Source organism: Vicugna pacos, unplaced genomic scaffold (assembly GCF_048564905.1).
Source record: "Vicugna pacos unplaced genomic scaffold, VicPac4 scaffold_17, whole genome shotgun sequence".
Taxonomy (NCBI): domain Eukaryota; kingdom Metazoa; phylum Chordata; class Mammalia; order Artiodactyla; family Camelidae; genus Vicugna; species Vicugna pacos.
In genome coordinates this window covers 8,010,393-8,027,185 of record NW_027328738.1, presented here as the reverse complement: position 1 = coordinate 8,027,185, position 16,793 = coordinate 8,010,393, and positions in this window count along the sequence as shown.

Here is a 16,793-nt window from a genome sequence, read left to right as displayed (position 1 = left end):
TTTTCTACATTGTATATTCTAAATTCTATATTCAGTATTCTGTATTTTATATTCCAAATTCTGTGTTCTGCATTCCATGTTCTAAATTCTGGGATCTATATTATGTTTTCCATATTCTACATTCTGTGTTCTACATTCTATATTGTGTATTGTATATTTTGAATTCCGTATTCTACATTCCATATTCTGTGTCTTACATTCTATAATCTAAATTCTATATTCAGTATTCTGTATTTTATATTCCAAATTCTGTGTTCTGCATTCCATGTTCTAAATTCTGGGATCTATATTATGTTTTCCATATTCTACATTCTGTGTTCTACATTCTATATTGTGTATTGTATATTTTGAATTCCGTATTCTACATTCCATATTCTGTGTCTTACATTCTATAATCTAAATTCTATATTCAGTATTCTGTATTCTATATTCTAAATTCTGTGTTCTGCACTCCATGTTCTAAATTCTGGATTCTATATTTTCTGTTCTATATTCTATACCTTCGTTTCATCATTCTATATTCTATATTCTATATTCTGCATTCCGTAGTCTATATTCTATATTGTGTGTCCTAAATTCTATATTCTAAATTCTATATTCAGTATTCTGTATTCTATATTCTAAATTCTGTGTTCGGCATTCCATGTTCTAAATTGTGGGTTCTATATACTATACTCTATATTCTATATTCTGTGTTCTAAATTCTATTTTCCAAATTCTATACTCAGTATTCCGTATTCTATATTGTATATTCTGTGTTATGCATTCCAAGATCTATAATCCATATTCGGTATTCTCTATTCTATATACTAAACACTGAATTCTGCTTTCCATGTTCTAAATTCTGGATTCTATATTTTCTATTCTATATTCTAGATTCTGTGTTCATCTTTCTAAATTCTATATTCTATATTCTATATTCTGCATTCCAAAGTCTATATTCTAAATTCTGTGTTCTACATTCTATATTCTGCATTCAATATTCTGCATTCCGTATCTAACATTCCATATTCTGTGTCCTACATTCTTTATTCTAAATTCGATATTCAGTATTCTGTATTCTATATTCAAATTCTGTGTTCTACATACCATGTTCTTAATTCTGGGTTCTATATATTCTATTCTATATTCTATAATTTTGGTTCATCATTCTATATCCTATATTCTATATTCTGCATTCCGTAGTCTATATTCTATATTCTGTGTCCTACATTCTATATTCTAAATTCTATATTCAGTATTCTGTATTCTATATTCTAAATTCTGTGTTCTGCATTCCATGTTCTATATTCTGGGTTCTATACTCAGTATTCCATATTCTAAATTCTGTGTTCTACATTCTATATTCTGTATTCAATATTCTGCATTCCGTATTCTACATTCCATATTCTGTGTTCTACATTATTTATTCGAAATTTTATATTCAGTATTCTGTAGTGTATACTCTAAATTCTGTGTTCTGCATTCCATGTTCTAAATTTTGGGTTCTGTAATCTGTTTTCCATATTCTATATTTTGTGTTCTATATTCTATATTCCGTATACTATATTCTATATTCTGAGTTCTGTATTCTATATTCTAAGTTCGATACTCAGTATTCTGTATCCTTTATTATAAATTGTGTGTTGAAAATTCCATGTTTTAAATTCTGGGTTCTATATGCTCTATTCTATTTTCTATATTCTGTGTTCAACATTCGATATTCTAAATAATATATTCAGCATTGTGTGTTCTATATTCTAAATTCTGTGTTTTACTTTCTATATTCTAAATTCTATTTTCAGTTCTATGTATTCTATATTCTAAATTCAGTGTTCTGCATTCAATGTTCTTAATTCTGGGTTCTGTATTCTGTTTTCCTTATTCTATATTCTGTGTTCTACATTCTATATTCTCTATTCTATATCATGCATTCCGTATTCTACATTCCATATTCTGTGTTCTCCTTTCTATATTCAAAAATTTATATTCAGTATTCTGTATTCTATATTCTAAACCCTGTGTTGTGCATTCCATATTCTAAATTCTCGTTTCTGTATTCTGTTTTCCGTATTTTACATTCTGTGTAATACATTCTATAATCTGTATCCTATATTTTGCATTCCGTATTCTACATTCCATATTCTGTGTCCTATGTTCTATAATCTAAATTCTATATTCAGTATTCTGTATTCTATATTCTAAATTCTGTGTTCTGCTTTCCATGTTCCAAATTCAGGATTCTATATTCTATGCTCTATATTCAATATTGTGTGTTCTACATTCTATATTCTAAATACTATATTTAGTATTCCGTATTCTATATTGTATATTCTGAGTTCTGCATTCCATGTTCTATAATCCATATTCGGTATTCTGTATTCTATATAATAAATACTGAATTCGGCTTTCCATGTTCTAAATTCTCGGTTCTATATTCTCAACACTAAATTTTCTATTCTGTGTTCTACATTGTATATTCTAAATTCAATATTCAGTATTCTGTTTTTTATATTCTATATTCGGTGTTCAAAATTCTATATTCGAAATTCTATATTCAGTATTCTGTTTTCTATATTCTAAATTCTGTGTTCTGCATTCAATGTTCTCAATACTGGGTTTTGTATTCTGTTTTCCATATTCTATATTCTGTGTTCTACATTCTATATTCTGTATACTATTTTCTGCTTTCCGTATTGTATATTCTATATTCTGTTTTCTACATTGTATATTCTAAATTCTATATTCAGTATTCTGTATTCTATATTCTTAATTCTGTGTTCTACATTGTATATTCATATTCTATAGACAGTATTCGGTTTTGTATATTCTAAATTCTGTGTTCTACATTCTAAATTCTAAATTCTATATTCAGTAGTCTGTATTCTATATTGTAAATTCTGTGTTTTGCATTCCATGTTCTAAATGCTGGGTTGTATATTCTGTTTTCCATATTCTAAATTCTGTGTTCTTCATTCTATATTCTGTACTCAATATTCTGCATTCCGTAATCTATATTCTATACTCTGTGTTCTACATTCTATATTCTAAATTCTATATTCAGTATTCTGTATTCTATATTCTAAATATTGTGTTCTGCATTCCATGTTCTAAATGATGGGTTCTATATTCTATAATCTATATTCTATATTCTGTGTTTTTCATTGAGTTTTCTAAATTCTATATTCAGTATTCCGTATTCTATATTCTATATTCTGGGTTCTGCATTCCATGTTTAAAACTATATTCAGTTTTCTGTATTCTATATTGTATATTCTGAGTTCTGCTATCCATGTTCTAAATTATATATTCAGTATTCTGTATTCTATATTCTAATTGCTGTGTTCCGCACTCTAAGTTCTAAATTCTATATTAAGTATTCTGTATTCTATATTGTAAATTCTGTGTTCCGCATTCTATGTTCTAAATTCTTTATTCAGTATTCTGTATTCTATATTCTAAATATTGTTTTCTGCATTCCATGTTCTAAATGATGGGTTCTAAATTCTATAATCTATATTCTATATTCTGTGTTTTTCATTGAGTTTTCTAAATTCTATATTCAGTATTCCGTATTCTATATTCTATATTCTGGGTTCTGCATTCCATGTTTAAAACTATATTCAGTTTTCTGTATTCTATATTCTATATTCTGAGTTCTGCTATCTATGTTCTAAATTATATATTCAGTATTCTGTATTCTATATTCTAATTGCTGTGTTCCGCACTCTATGTTCTAAATTCTATATTAAGTATTCTGTATTCTATATTGTAAATTCTGTGTTCCGCTTTCTATGTTCTAAATTCTTTATTCAGTATTCTGTATTCTTTATTCTAAATTCTGTGTTCGGCATTCCATGTTCAAAATACTGGGTCTACATTCTATATACTATAATGTATATTGTGTGTTCTACATTCTATATTCTTAATTCTATGTTCAGTATTCTGTATTTTATATTCCAAATTTTGTGTTCTGCATTCCATGTTCTAAATTCTGGGTTCTATATTCTGTTTTCAATATTCTAAATTCTGTGTTCTACATTCTATATTCTGTATTCAATATTCTGCATTCCGTATTCTACATTCCATATACTGTGTTCTACATTCTATATTCTAAATTCGATATTCAGTATTCTGTATTCTATATTCTAAATTCTGTGTCCTACATTCCATGTTATAAATTTTGGGTTCTATATCCTCTATTCTTTATTCTATATTTTGTGTTCATCATTCTATATTCTATATGCTATATTCTGCATTCAGTAGTCTATATTCTATATTCTGTGTTCTGCATTCTATAATCTAAATTCTATATTCAATAATCTGTATTCTATATTCTAAATACTGTGTTCTTCATTCCAAGTTCTAAATTCTGGGTTCTATATTCTCTATTCTATATTTTGTGCTCATTATTCTATATTCTATATTCTATATTCTGCATTCCGTAGTCTATATTCTATATTCTGTGTTCTTCATTCTATATTCTAAATTCTATATTCAGTATTCTGTATTCTATATTCTAAATTCTGTGTTCTATATTCTATATTCACTAATCTGTATTCTATATTCTCTATTCTGTGTTCTGCATTCCATGTTCTAAATTCTGGGTTCTATATTCTGTTTTCCATATTCTAAATTCTGTGTTCTATATTCTATATTCTGTTTTCCATATTCTGCATTCCGTATTCTACATTCCATATTCTGTGTTCTACATTCTACATTCTAAATTTTATATTCAGTATTCTGTAGTATATACTCTAAATTCTGTGTTCTGCATTCCATGTTCTAAATTTTGGTTTCTGTATTCTGTTTTCCATATTCTATATTTGTGTTCAATATTCTATATTCTTTATTCTATATTCTACATTCCGTATCCTATATTTTAAATTCTGTGTTCTACATTATATATTCTAAGTTCGATTCTCAGTATTCTGTATTCTATATTCTAAATTCTGTGTTCTAAATTCCATGTTCTAAATTCTGGGTTTTATATTCTCTATTCTAGTTTCTATATTCTGTGTTCAACATTCGATATTCTAAATACTTTATTCAGCATTCTGTGTTCTATATTCTAAATTCTGAGTTCTACATTCTATATTCTAAATTCTATTTTCAGTTGTATGTATTCTATATTCTAAATTCAGTGTTCTGCATTCCATGTTCTAAATTCTGGGTTCTGTATTCTGTTTTCCATATTCTATATTCAGTGTTCTACATTCTATATTCTGTATTCTATATTCTGCATTCCGTATTCTACATTCCGTATTCTGTGTTCTATATTCTATATTCAAAATTTTATTTTTAGTATTCTGTATTCTATATTTTAAACTCTGTGTTGTGCATTCCATGTTCTAAATTCTCGTTTCTGTATTCTGTTTTCCATATTCTACATTCTGTGTTCTACATTCTATATTCTGTATCCTATATTCTGCTTTCCGTATTCTATATTCTTTATTCTGTTTTCTACATTGTATATTCTAAATTCTATATTCAGTATTCTTTATTCTTTATTCTAAATTCTGTGTTCTACATTGAATATTCATATTCTATAATCAGTATTCGGTTTTGTATATTCTAAATTCTGTGTTCTACATTCTAATTTCTTAATTCTATATTCAGTAGTCTGTATTCTATATTCTAAATTCTGTGTTTTGTATTCGATGTTTTAAATGCTGGGTTCTATATTCTGTTTTCCATATTCTAAATTCTGTGTTCTACATTCTATATTCTGTACTCAATATTCTGCATTCCGTTTTCTATATTCTATACTCTGTGTTCTACATTCTATATTCTAAATTCTATATTCAGAATTCTGTATTCTATATTCTAAATATTGTGTTCTGCATTCCATGTTCTAAATTCTGGATTCTATATTCTATACTCTATATTCTATATTCTGTGTTCTTCATTGAATATTCTAAATTCTATATTCAGTATTCCGTATTCTATATTTTATATTCTGGGTTCTGCATTCCATGTTCTAAAATCTATATTCAGTTTTCTGTATTCTATATTCTATATTCTGAGTTCTGCTATCCATGTTCTAAATTATATATTCAGTATTCTGTATTCTATATTCTAATTGCTGTGTTCCGCATTCTATGTTCTAAATTCTATATTAAGTATTCTGTATTTTATATTGTAAATTCTGTGTTCCGCATTCTATGTTCTAAATTCTTTATTCAGTATTCTGTATTCTGTATTCTAAATTCTGTGTTCGGCATTCCATGTTCAAAATACTGGGTTCTACATTCTATATAGTATAATCTATATTGTGTGTTCTACATTCTATATTCTTAATTCTATATTCAGTATTCTGTAATTTATATTCCAAATTTTGTGTTCTGCATTCCATGTTCTAAATTCTGGGTTCTATATTCTGTTTTCAATATTCTAAATTCTGTGTTCTACATTCTATATACTGTATTCAATATTCTGCATTCCGTATTCTACATTCCATATACTGTGTTCTACATTCTATATTGTAAATTAGATATTCATTATTCTGTATTCTATATTCAAAATTCTGTGTCCTATATTCCATGTTATAAATTTTGGGTTCTATATTCTCTATTCTTTATTCTATATTTTGTGTTCATCATTATATATTCTATATGCTATATTCTGCATTCCGTAGTTTATATTCTATATTCTGTGTTCTTCATTCTATATTCTAAATTCTATATTCAGTGTTCTGTATTCTATATACTAAATTCTGTGTTCTATATTCCATATTCACTAATCTGTATTCTATATTCTAAATTCTGTGTTCTGCATTCCATGTTCTTAATTCTGGTTTCTATATTCTGTTTTCCATATTCTAAATTCTGTGTTCTACATTCTATATTCTGTTTTCCATATTCTGCTTTGCGTATTCTACATTCCATATTCTCTGTTCTACATTCTATATTCTAAATTTAATATTCAGTATTCTGTAGTATATACTCTAAATTCTGTGTTCTGAATTCCATGTTCTAAATTTTGGGTTCTGTATTCTCTTTTCCATATTCTATATTTGTGTTCTATATTATATATTCTTTATTCTATATTCTGCATTCCGTATCCTATATTATAAATTCTGAGTTCTACATTCTATATTCTAAGTTCTATACTCAGTATTCTGTATTCTATATTCTAAATTATTTGTTCTAAATTCCATGTTCTAAATTCTGGGTTCTATATTCTCTATTCTATTTTCTATATTCTGTGTTCAACATTCGATATTCTAAATACTTTATTCAGCATTCTGTGTTCTATATTCTAAATTCTGTGTTCTACATTCTATATTCTATATTCTATTTTCAGTTGTATGTATTCTATATTCTAAATTCAGTGTTCTGCATTCCATGTTCTAAATTCTGGGTTCTGTATTCTGTTTTCCATATTCTATATTCTGTGTTCTACATTCTATATTCTGTATTCTATATTCTGCATTCCGTATTCTACATTCCATATTCTGTGTTCTACATTCTATATTCAAAATTTTATATTCAGTATTCTGTATTATATATTCTAAATTCTGTGTTCTGCATTCCATGTTCTAAATTCTGGGTTCTATATTCTCTATTCTATATTCTATATTCTGTGTTCTAAATTCTATATTCTAAATTCTATATTCAGTGTTTCGTATTCTATATTTTATATTCTGTGTTCTGCATTCCATGTTCTATAATCCATATTCGGTATTCTGTATTCTATATACTAAATACTGTATTGTGCTTTCCATGTTCTAAATTCTGGGTTCTATATTTTCTATTCTATATTCTATATTCGGTGTTCATTTTTCTATATACTATATTCTATATTCTGCATTCCGAACCCTATATTCTATATTCTGTGTTCTACATTATATTCTGTATTCAATATTCTGCATTCCGTATCTATCATTACATATTCTGTGTTCTAAATTCTATATTCTAATTTTGATATTCAGTATTCTGTATTCTATATTCTAAATTCTTTGTTCTACATTCCATTTTCTTATTTCTGGGTTCTATATTTTCTGTTCTATATTCTATATTCTGTGTTCATCATTCTATATTCTATATTCTATATTCTGCATTCTGAAGTCTATATTCCAGATTCTGTGTTCTACATTCTATATTCTGTATTCTATATTTTGCATTCCGTATTCTACATTGTATATTCTGTGTCCTTGATTGTATAATCTAAATTCTCTGTTCAGTATTCCGTATTCTATATTCGATACTTTGTGTTCTACATTCTATATTCTAAGTTCTATATTCAGTATTCTGTATTCTATATTCTAAATATTGTGTTCTGCATTCCACGTTCTAAATTCTGTGTCCTATATTCTATACTCTATATTCTATATTCTGTGTTCTACATTGTATATTCTAAATTCTATATTCAGTATTCCATATTCTATATTCTATATTCTGGGTCCTTCATTCCATGTTCTAATATCTATATACAGTTTTCTGTATTCTATATTCTAATTTCTGAGTTCTGCTTTCCATGTTCTAAATTCTATATTCAGTATTCTGTATTCTATATTCTAATTGCTTTGTTCCGCATTCTACATTCTAAATTCTATATTAAGTATTCTGTATTCTATATTGTATATTCTGTGTTACGCATTTTATGTTCTAAATACTATATTCAGTATTCTGTATTCTATATTCTAAATTCTGTGTTCGGCATGCCATGTAAAAATTCTGGGTTCTATATTCAATATTCTATAATTAATATTCTGTGTTCTACATTCTATATTCTAAATTCTATATTCAGTATTCTGTATTTTATATTCCATATTCTGTGTTCTGCATTTCATGTTCTAAATTCTGCGTTATTTAATCTGTTTTCCATATTCTAAATTCTGTGTTCTATATTCTATATTCTGTTTCCATATTCTGCATTCCGTATTCTACATTCCATATTCTGTGTTCTACATTCTATATTCTAAATTTTATATTCAGTATTCTGTAGTATATACTCTAAATTCTGTGTTCTGCATTCCATGTTCTAAATTTTGGTTTCTGTATTCTGTTTTCCATATTCTATATTTGTGTTCTATATTCTATATTCTTTATTCTATACTCTACATTTCGTATCCTATATTCTAAATTCTGTGTTCTACATTATATATTCTAATTTCGATACTCAGTATTCTGTATTCTATATTCTAAATTCTGTGTTCTAAATTCCATGTTCTAAATTCTGGGTTCTATATTCTCTCTTCTAGTTTCTATATTCTGTGTTCAACATTCGATATTCTAAATACTATATTCAGCATTGTGTGTTCTATATTCTTAATTCTGTGTTCTACTTTCTGTATTCTAATTTCTATTTTCAGTTCTATGTATTCTATATGATAAATTCAGTGTTCTGCATTCCATGTACTAAATTCTGGGTTCTGTATTCTGTTTTCCTTATTCTATATTCAGTGTTCTACATTCTATATTCTGTATTCCATATTCTGCATTCCGTATTCTACATTCCATAATCTGTGTTCTACTTTCTATGTTCAAAATTTTATATTTAGTATTCTGTATTCTATATTCTAAACTCTGTGTTGTGCATTCCATGTTCTAAATTCTCGTTTCTGTATTCTGTTTTCCATATTCTACATTCTGTGTTCTACATTCTATATTCTGTATCCTATATTCTGCTTTCCGTATTCTATATTCTTTATTCTGTTTTCTACATTGTATATTCTAAATTCTATATTCAGTATTCTTTATTCTATATTCTAAATTCTGTGTTCTACATTGAATATTCATATTCTATAATCAGTATTCGGTTTTGTATATTCTAAATTCTGTGTTCTACATTCTAAATTCTTAATTCTATATTCAGTAGTCTGTATTCTATATTCTAAATTCTGTGTTTTGTATTCGATGTTTTAAATGCTGGGTTCTATATTCTGTTTTCCATATTCTAAATTCTGTGTTCTACATTCTATATTCTGTACTCAATATTCTGCATTCCGTTTTCTATATTCTATACTCTGTGTTCTACATTCTATATTCTAAATTCTATATTCAGAATTCTGTATTCTATATTCTAAATATTGTGTTCTGCATTCCATGTTCTAAATTCTGGATTCTATATTCTATACTCTATATTCTATATTCTGTGTTCTTCATTGAATATTCTAAATTCTATATTCAGTATTCCGTATTCTATATTCTATATTCTGGGTTCTGCATTCCATGTTCTAAAATCTATATTCAGTTTTCTGTATTCTATATTCTATATTCTGAGTTCTGCTATCCATGTTCTAAATTATATATTCAGTATTCTGTATTCTATATTCTAATTGCTGTGTTCCGCATTCTATGTTCTAAATTCTATATTAAGTATTCTGTATTTTATATTGTAAATTCTGTGTTCCGCATTCTATGTTCTAAATTCTTTATTCAGTATTCTGTATTCTGTATTCTAAATTCTGTGTTCGGCATTCCATGTTCAAAATACTGGGTTCTACATTCTATATACTATAATCTATATTGTGTGTTCTACTTTCTATATTCTTAATTCTATATTCAGTATTCTGTAATTTATATTCCAAATTTTGTGTTCTGCATTCCATGTTCTAAATTCTGGGTTCTATATTCTGTTTTCAATATTCTAAATTCTGTGTTCTACATTCTATATACTGTATTCAATATTCTGCATTCCGTATTCTACATTCCATATACTGTGTTCTACATTCTATATTCTAAATTCGATATTCATTATTCTGTATTCTATATTCAAAATTCTGTGTCCTATATTCCATGTTATAAATTTTGGGTTCTATATTCTCTATTCTTTATTCTATATTTTGTGTTCATCATTATATATTCTATATGCTATATTCTGCATTCCGTAGTTTATATTCTATATTCTGTGTTCTTCATTCTATATTCTAAATTCTATATTCAGTGTTCTGTATTCTATATACTAAATTCTGTGTTCTATATTCCATATTCACTAATCTGTATTCTATATTCTAAATTCTGTGTTCTGCATTCCATGTTCTTAATTCTGGTTTCTATATTCTGTTTTCCATATTCTAAATTCTGTGTTCTACATTCTATATTCTGTTTTCCATATTCTGCTTTGCGTATTCTACATTCCATATTCTCTGTTCTACATTCTATATTCTAAATTTAATATTCAGTATTCTGTAGTATATACTCTAAATTCTGTGTTCTGAATTCCATGTTCTAAATTTTGGGTTCTGTATTCTCTTTTCCATATTCTATATTTGTGTTCTATATTATATATTCTTTATTCTATATTCTGCATTCCGTATCCTATATTCTAAATTCTGAGTTCTACATTCTATATTCTAAGTTCTATACTCAGTATTCTGTATTCTATATTCTAAATTATTTGTTCTAAATTCCATGTTCTAAATTCTGGGTTCTATATTCTCTATTCTATTTTCTATATTCTGTGTTCAACATTCGATATTCTAAATACTTTATTCAGCATTCTGTGTTCTATATTCTAAATTCTGTGTTCTACATTCTATATTCTATATTCTATTTTCAGTTGTATGTATTCTATATTCTAAATTCAGTGTTCTGCATTCCATGTTCTAAATTCTGGGTTCTGTATTCTGTTTTCCATATTCTATATTCTGTGTTCTACATTCTATATTCTGTATTCTATATTCTGCATTCCGTATTCTACATTCCATATTCTGTGTTCTACATTCTATATTCAAAATTTTATATTCAGTATTCTGTATTCTATATTCTAAATTCTGTGTTCTGCATTCCATGTTCTAAATTCTGGGTTCTATATTCTCTATTCTCTATTCTATATTCTGTGTTCTAAATTCTATATTCTAAATTCTATATTCAGTATTTCGTATTCTATATTTTATATTCTGTGTTCTGCATTCCATGTTCTATAATCCATATTCGGTATTCTGTATTCTATATACTAAATACTGTATTCTGCTTTCCATGTTCTAAATTCTGGGTTCTATATTTTCTATTCTATATTCTATATTCGGTGTTCATTTTTCTATATACTATATTCTATATTCTGCATTCCGAACCCTATATTCTATATTCTGTGTTCTACATTATATTCTGTATTCAATATTCTGCATTCCGTATCTATCATTACATATTCTGTGTTCTAAATTCTATATTCTAATTTTGATATTCAGTATTCTGTATTCTATATTCTAAATTCTTTGTTCTACATTCCATTTTCTTATTTCTGGTTTCTATATTTTCTGTTCTATATTCTATATTCTGTGTTCATCATTCTATATTCTATATTCTATATTCTGCATTCTGAAGTCTATATTCCAGATTCTGTGTTCTACATTCTATATTCTGTATTCTATATTTTGCATTCCGTATTCTACATTGTATATTCTGTGTCCTTGATTGTATAATCTAAATTCTCTGTTCAGTATTCCGTATTCTATATTCGATACTTTGTGTTCTACATTCTATATTCTAAGTTCTATATTCAGTATTCTGTATTCTATATTCTAAATATTGTGTTCTGCATTCCACGTTCTAAATTCTGTGTCCTATATTCTATACTCTATATTCTATATTCTGTGTTCTACATTGTATATTCTAAATTCTATATTCAGTATTCCATATTCTATATTCTATATTCTGGGTTCTTCATTCCATGTTCTAATATCTATATACAGTTTTCTGTATTCTATATTCTAATTTCTGAGTTCTGCTTTCCATGTTCTAAATTCTATATTCAGTATTCTGTATTCTATATTCTAATTGCTTTGTTCCGCATTCTACATTCTAAATTCTATATTAAGTATTCTGTATTCTATATTGTATATTCTGTGTTACGCATTTTATGTTCTAAATACTATATTCAGTATTCTGTATTCTATATTCTAAATTCTGTGTTCGGCATGCCATGTAAAAATTCTGGGTTCTATATTCAATAATCTATAATTAATATTCTGTGTTCTACATTCTATATTCTAAATTCTATATTCAGTATTCTGTATTTTATATTCCATATTCTGTGTTCTGCATTTCATGTTCTAAATTCTGCGTTATTTAATCTGTTTTCCATATTCTAAATTCTGTGTTCTATATTCTATATTCTGTTTTCCATATTCTGCATTCCGTATTCTACATTCCATATTCTGTGTTCTACATTCTATATTCTAAATTTTATATTCAGTATTCTGTAGTATATACTCTAAATTCTGTGTTCTGCATTCCATGTTCTAAATTTTGGTTTCTGTATTCTGTTTTCCATATTCTATATTTGTGTTCTATATTCTATATTCTTTATTCTATACTCTACATTTCGTATCCTATATTCTAAATTCTGTGTTCTACATTATATATTCTAATTTCGATACTCAGTATTCTGTATTCTATATTCTAAATTCTGTGTTCTAAATTCCATGTTCTAAATTCTGGGTTCTATATTCTCTCTCCTAGTTTCTATATTCTGTGTTCAACATTCGATATTCTAAATACTATATTCAGCATTGTGTGTTCTATATTCTTAATTCTGTGTTCTACTTTCTGTATTCTAATTTCTATTTTCAGTTCTATGTATTCTATATGATAAATTCAGTGTTCTGCATTCCATGTACTAAATTCTGGGTTCTGTATTCTGTTTTCCTTATTCTATATTCTCTGTTCTACATTCTATATTCTGTATTCCATATTCTGCATTCCGTATTCTACATTCCATAATCTGTGTTCTACTTTCTATGTTCAAAATTTTATATTCAGTATTCTGTATTCTATATTCTAAACTCTGTGTTGTGCATTCCATGTTCTAAATTCTCGTTTCTGTATTCTGTTTTTCATATTCTATATTCTGTGTTATACCTTCTATATTCTGTATCATGTATTTTGCATTTCGTATTTTACATTCCATATTCTGTGTCCTATATTCTATAATCTAAATTCTATATTCAGTATTCTGTATTCTATATTCTAAATTCTGTGTTCTGCATTCCGGGTTCCAAATTCAGGGTTCTATATTCTATACTCTCTATTCTATATTTTGTGTTCTACATTCTATATTCTAAATTCTATATTTAGTATTCCGTATTCTATATTGTATATTCTGAGTTCTGCATTGCATGTTCTATACTCCATATTCGGTATTCTGTATTCTATATACAAAATACTGAATTCTGCTTTCCATGTTCTAAATTCTGGGTTCTATATTCTCTCTTCTAGTTTCTATATTCTGTGTTCAACATTCGATATTCTAAATACTATATTCAGCATTGTGTGTTCTATATTCTAAATTCTGTGTTCTACTTTCTATATTCTAATTTCTATTTTCAGTTCTATGTATTCAATATGATAAATTCAGTGTTCTGCATTCCATGTACTAAATTCTGGGTTCTGTATTCTGTTTTCCTTATTCTATATTCTCTGTTCTACATTCTATATTCTGTATTCTATATTCTGCATTCCGTATTCTACATTCCATATTCTGTGTTCTAATTTCTATGTTCAAAATTTTATATTCAGTATTCTGTATTCTATATTCTAAACTCTGTGTTGTGCATTCCATGTTCTAAATTCTCGTTTCTGTATTCTGTTTTTCATATTCTACATTCTGTGTTATACCTTCTATATTCTGTATCATGTATTTTGCATTTCGTATTCTACATTCCATATTCTGTGTCCTACATTCTATAATCTAAATTCTATATTCAGTATTCTGTATTCTATATTCTAAATTCTGTGTTCTGCATTCCGGGTTCCAAATTCAGGGTTCTATATTCTATACTCTCTATTCTATATTTTGTGTTCTTCATTCTATATTCTAAATTCTATATTTAGTATTCCGTATTCTATATTGTATATTCTGAGTTCTGCATTCCATGTTCTATACTCCATATTCGGTATTCTGGATTCTATATACTAAATACTGAATTCTGCTTTCCATGTTCTAAATTCTAGGTTCTATATTCTCAACTCTAAATTCTCTATTCTGTGTTCTACATTGTATATTCTAAATTCTATATTCAGTATTCTGTATTCTATATTCTAAATTCTGTGTCTTACATTCCATGATATGAATTTTGGGTTCTATATTCTCTATTCTTTATTCTATATTTTGTGTTCATCTTTCTATATTCTATATGCTATATTCTGCATTCCGTAGTCTATAATCTATATTCTGTGTTCTTCATTCTAAATTCTAAATTCTATATTCAGTATTCTGTATTTTATATACTAAATTCTGTGTTCTATATTCCATATTCACTAATCTGTATTCTATATTCTAAATGCTGTGTTCTGCATTCCATGTTCTAAATTCTGGGTTCTATATTCTGTTTTCCATATTCTAAATTCTGTGTTCTACATTCTATATTCTGTTTTCCATATTCTGCTTTCCGTATTCTACATTCCATATTCTGTGTTCTACATTCTATATTCTAAATTTTATATTCAGTATTCTGTAGTATATACCCTAAATTCTGTGTTCTGAATTCCATGTTCTAAATTTTGGGTTCTGTATTCTGTTTTCCATATTCTATACTTGTGTTCTATATTATATATACTTTATTCTATATTCTGCATTCCGTATCCTATATTCTAAATTCTGAGTTCTACATTCTATATTCTAAGTTCTATACTCAGTATTCTGTATTCTATATTCTAAATTCTGTGTTCTAAATTCCATGTTCTAAATTCTGGGTTCTATATTCTCTATTCTATTTTCTATATTCTGTGTTCAACATTCGATAATCTAAATAATATATTCAGCATTGTGTGTTCTATATTCTAAATTCTGTGTTCTACATTCTATATTCTAAATTCTATTTTCAGTTGTATGTATTCTATATTCTAAATTCAGTGTTCTGCATTCCATGTTCTAAATTCTGGGTTCTGTATTCTGTTTTCCATATTCTATATTCTGTGTTCTACATTCTATATTCTGTATTCTATATTCTGCTTTCCGTATTCTATATTCTATATTCTGTTTTCTACATTGTATATTCTAAATTCTATATTCAGTATTCTGTATTCTATATTCTAAATTCTGTGTTCTAAATTGTATATTCATATTCTATATTCAGTATTCGGTTTTGTATATTCTAAATTCTGTGTTCTACATTCTAAATTCTAAATTCTATATTCAGTAGTCTGTATTCTATAATCTAAATTCTGTGTTTTGCATTCCATGTTCTAAATGCTGGGTTCTATATTCTGTTTTCCATATTCTAAATTCTGTGTTCTACATTCTATATTCTGTACTCAATATTCTGCATTCCCTATTCTATATTCTATACTCTGTGTTCTACATTCTATATTCTAAATTCTATATTCAGTATTCTGTATTCTATATTCTAAATATTGTGTTCTGCATTCCATGTTCTAAATTCTGGGTTCTATTTTCTATACTCTATATTCTATATTCTGTGTTCTTCATTGTATATTCTATATTCTATATTCAGTATTCCATATTCTATATTCTATATTCTGGGTTCTGCCTTCCATGTTCTAAAATCCATATTCAGTATTCTGTATTCTATATTCTATATTCTGAGTTCTGCTATCCATGTTCTAAATTATATATTCAGTATTCTGTATTCTATATTCTAATTGCTGTGTTCCGCATTCTATGTTCTAAATTCTATATTAAGTATTCTGTATTCTATATTGTAAATTCTGTGTTCCGCATTCTATGCTCTAAATTCTTTATTCAGTATTCTGTATTCTTTATTCTAAATTCTGTGTTCGGCATTCCATGTTCAAAATACTGGGTTCTACATTCTATATACTATAATCTATATTGTGTGTTCTACATTCTATATTCTAAATTCGATATTCAGTATTCTGTATTCTGTATTCTAAATTCTGTGTCCTACA